This window comes from Aegilops tauschii, chromosome 6, assembly GCF_002575655.3.
Source record: "Aegilops tauschii subsp. strangulata cultivar AL8/78 chromosome 6, Aet v6.0, whole genome shotgun sequence".
Lineage (NCBI taxonomy): Eukaryota > Viridiplantae > Streptophyta > Magnoliopsida > Poales > Poaceae > Aegilops > Aegilops tauschii.
The window spans coordinates 428539154-428543859 of NC_053040.3; positions in this window are offsets into that span (position 1 = coordinate 428539154).

Consider the following 4706-nt stretch of genomic DNA (forward strand, 5'->3'; position numbering starts at 1 on the left):
ATGAGTGTTTGACTGCCATGCAAATTTGAATATAGAGTCCAAAATAATTCAATTATGATATGAACTAAACAAATTATTTATGATCAACAAAGATTCAAATGAAATCATGGACCATACACACTTGGTGGACCTACATGCAAAAGTTGCTCCTCTATGTACTAGTTAGCACCAGAAGGATGAAGTAATTTTGTGAATTTTTTTACGGTGTGAACGCGTGGTTGAAAATTTAAATATGCCAAAGTTCTATGAAATAGATATGCACAAGTACATGGGATCCACTTGCCCTAATCTGCTAATAGGCTCAAAGCTACTCCTTGGCAATGTTGTTAGAAACGTGATCTTGAATCGGATCAGAGCACCAAATTTAGGATCGTAAATCGAAGAATCTTGACTACCAGGATCATAGAAACGTAGATTTTATGAACAAAAATCATAGAATCAAAGATATTAATTTGGGTTGTAAAGTCGTAGAATCGTACAACATAATCGAGATTCTGACAACCTTGCTCCTCGCAACACCTGTAAAATATTAAATAATTTCCTGATTCTTTCTGTAATGCAAACCTGAGGTTAAGAATGAAATTCTACACTCGACATACTTGTGGGGTGCAATCTGCCAATGAGCTCAGCGTAACGTCTGTGCACATGGACAATGCCGTCAAATTTTTATTGATTTCGAGCACTTTTATGTATGAACAGGAGGTTCAAATTCTAAACCATGAAATTCCATACAAGTAATTGCTTTCACTTCCATGTGACATCAATAAATCTTGAAATTGAAATCTTTTAGAATCAAATTCGAACATATGTGAATTGGATTTGGAAACCAATTGAACGAATTAAATTTAATTCTTAGGAGCAAAACATGATATTTCTCAAATCGTACAATGTAGTTGATAGCAAGACATCCTTATAATGGTGGTCGATATCAGCCACGAGTAATGAAATTTCTATATTGATGTGCATTTTTGTGTTCCCGAAGCTGCAAGATGTTGTAATATACATTCGACTTGTTTCAGCTCCGAATATTTGTGGTATCCCGTCGAATATTATGAATGAAAAAAATGTTATGAGTAATTAAAAAAACTAACGACTAGACGACGGCCTGATGAGTGATGGATTTGTTTCTTTTCGAAAAGGAGGACTCCCCCGGCGTCTGCATCACAGCTATGCATGCGGCCATTTATTAATAAATAAATGTTCAACAAAGTCTCGAAAGCAAAAAGGCTCTCACAGAGCTAAAAAATAATCATGAGAGGGATAGCCACAACCGGCGGTATAAAGAGACATAGGTAACTAAACATCTATCCTATTACATGACCGTCATCCAAACCGGTTGAAGATAGCCCGAGCTACCATCTCCCAACGTGTAGACCCAGTAACCAAATGCTCCCTGGCATCCGTCGGACTGAGTAGCGACCACAAATGGATCAAATCAGTGGCCCTGAAGATAACCTGTAAAAAGTGGATATGTGTTTTCCTGTTAAAAACCAAACCGTTCCTGCAGTTCCATATAGCCCATAATAAAGCACATACTCCTACACGGATATGTTTCGCTGTCTCTGTCTCTACTCCATTTAGCCACGTCGCAAATAACGTGTGAATGCTATTTGGAGGAGATATATGAAACACTATGTGTACTGAGCGTCATAAAACTTTGGCCATCGGACAATCTAGAAAGAGGTGTTTGATAGATTCGTCATGGTCACAGAAACTACATCTCCGTGATCCTTCCCAATTGCGTTTTGCCAAGTTGTCCTTAGTCAGAATCACTTCCTTGTGGACAAACCACATGAAGACCTTGATTCTTAAGGGCACTCTGACTTTCCAGATATGCAAAGATCTTGGAATGGAACCCGAATTAATAATATCCAAATACATGGATTTCACTGTGAAAACTCCATTGGTGGTTAGTTTCCATTGTAGATTATCATGTTGTTGAGACAGGTTAACATCCATCAACCTTCTAACAAATGGAGCCACGTTTCCCGACAATTCCCCATCAACGACTTCCTGAATTGAATATTTGGAGGGTTGGACTGTAATACTGTGGCAATGCATACTTATTTACGCTGGACAGTATTATAGAGAGATGGATATTGTGTGGCTAGAGACGTCTCCCCTAACCATGTATCCTCCCAGAATCTCGTGGAAGTGTTGGGGAACGTAGTAATTTCAAAAAAATTCCTACGCACACGCAAGATCATGGTGATGCATAGCAACGAGAGGGGAGAGTGTCGTCCACGTACCCTTGTAGACCGTTAAACGGAAGCGTTATGACAACGCGGTTGATGTAGTCATACGTCTTCACGATCAACTGATCCTCAGTACCGAACGTACGGCACCTCCGCGTTCAGCACACGTTCAGCTCGGTGACGCCCCGCGAACTCACGATCCAGTAGAGCTCGAGGGAGAGTTTCGTCAGCACGACGGCGTGGTGACGATGTTGATGAAGCTACCGACGCAGGGCTTTGCCTAAGCACCGCTACGATATGACCGAGGTGGAATATGGTGGAGGGGGGCACCGCACACGGCTAAAAGATCAATGATCAGTTGTTGTGTCTTGGGGTGCCCCCTGCCCCCGTATATAAAGGAGGGAGGGAGGAGGAGGCCGACCCTAGGAGGGGCACGCCAAGGGAGTAGGATTCCTACTCCTAGTAGGAGTAGGTTTCCTTCTTTCCTAGTCCAACTAGGAGAAGGGGGAAAGGAGGGGGAGGGAAGAAAGGAAGAGAAGGAAAAAGGGGGGGCGCCACCCCCCTCCTTGTCCAATTCGGACTAGAGGGGGAGGGGGCGCGCGGCTGCCCTGGCCGCCCGTCCTCTTCTCCCACTAGGGCCTATGAGGCCTAATTAACTCCTCGGACGAATTTCCGTAACTCACCGGTACTCCGAAAAATACCCGAATCACTCGGAACCTTTCCGATGTCCGAATATAGCTTTCCAATATATCGATCTTTACGTCTCGACCATTTTGAGACTCCTTGTCATGTCCCCGATCTCATCCGGGACTCCGAACTACCTTCGGTACATCAAATCACATAAACTCATAATACCGATCGTCATAGAACTTTAAGCGTGCGAACCCTACGGGTTTGAGAACTATGTAGACATGACCGAGACATGTCTCCGGTCAATAACCAATAGCGGAACCTGGATGCTCATATTGGTTCCTACATATTCTACGAAGATCTTTATCGGTCAAACCGCATAACAACATACGTTGTTCCCTTCGTCATCAGTATGTTAGTTGCCCGAGATTCGATCGTCGGTATCTTAATACCTAGCTCAATCTCGTTACCGGCAATTCTCTTTACTCGTTCCGTAGTGCATCATCCCGTAACTAACTCATTAGTTACATTGCTTGCAAGGCTTATAGTGATGTGCATTACCGAGAGGGCCCGGAGATACCTCTCCGACAATCGGAGTGAAAAATCCTATTCTCGATCTATGCCAACTCAACAAGTACCATCGGAGACACTTGTAGAGCATCTTTATAATCACCCAGTTACGTTGTGACGTTTGGTAGCACACAAAGTGTTCCTCCGGTAATCAGGAGTTGCATAATCTCATAGTCATAGGAACCTGTATAAGTCATGAAGAAAGCAATAGCAACATACTAAACGATCAAGTGCTAAGCTAATGGACTAGGTCAAGTCAATCACATCATTCTCTAATGATGTGATCCCGTTAATAAAATGACAACTCATGTTTATGGCTAGGAAACTTAACCATATTTGATACAACGAGCTAGTCAAGTAGATGCATACTAGTGACACTTAGTTTGTCTATATATTCACACATGTACTAAGTTTCCGGTTTAATACAATTCTAGCATGAATAATAAACATTTATCATGATATAAGGAAATATAAATAACAACTTTATTATTGCCTCTAGGGCATATTTCCTTCACTCTCCCACTTGCACTAGAGTCAATAATCTAGCTCACATCGCCATGTGATTTAATACCAATAGTTTACATCTCTATCTGATTAACACCCATAGTTCACATTGTCATGTGACCAACACCTAAAGGGTATACTAGAGTCGATAATCTAGTTCACATCGTTATGTGATTAACACCCAAAGAGTGATCATGTTTTGCTTGTGAGAGAAATTTAGTCAACGGGTCTGCCACATTTAGAGCCGTATGTATTTTGCAAATTTTCTATGTCTACAATGCTTTGCACGGAGCTACTCTAGCTAATTCCTCCCACTTTCAATATGTATCTAGATCGAGACTTAGAGTCATACAGATCGGTGTGAAAGCTTGCATCGACGTAACTCTTTTACGATGAATTCTTTGTCATCTCCCTAACCGAGAAACATTTCCTTATTCCACTAAGGATATTTGTGACCGCCGTCCAGTGATCCACTCCTGGATCACTATTGTACCCTCTTGTTGGGGAACGCAGTAATTTCAAAAAAATTCCTACGCACATGCAGGATCATGGTGATGCATAGCAACGAGAGGGGAGAGTGTTGTCCACGTACCCTCGTAGACCGAAAGCGGAAGCGTTAGCACAACGCGGTTGATGTAGTCGTACGTCTTCACGATCCGACCGATCAAGTACCGAACGCACGGCACCTCCGAGTTCAGCACACGTTCAGCCCGATGACGTCCCTCGAACTCCGATCCAGCCGAGTGTTGAGGGAGGGTTTCGTCAGCACAACGGTGTGGTGACGATGATGATGTTCTACCGACGCAG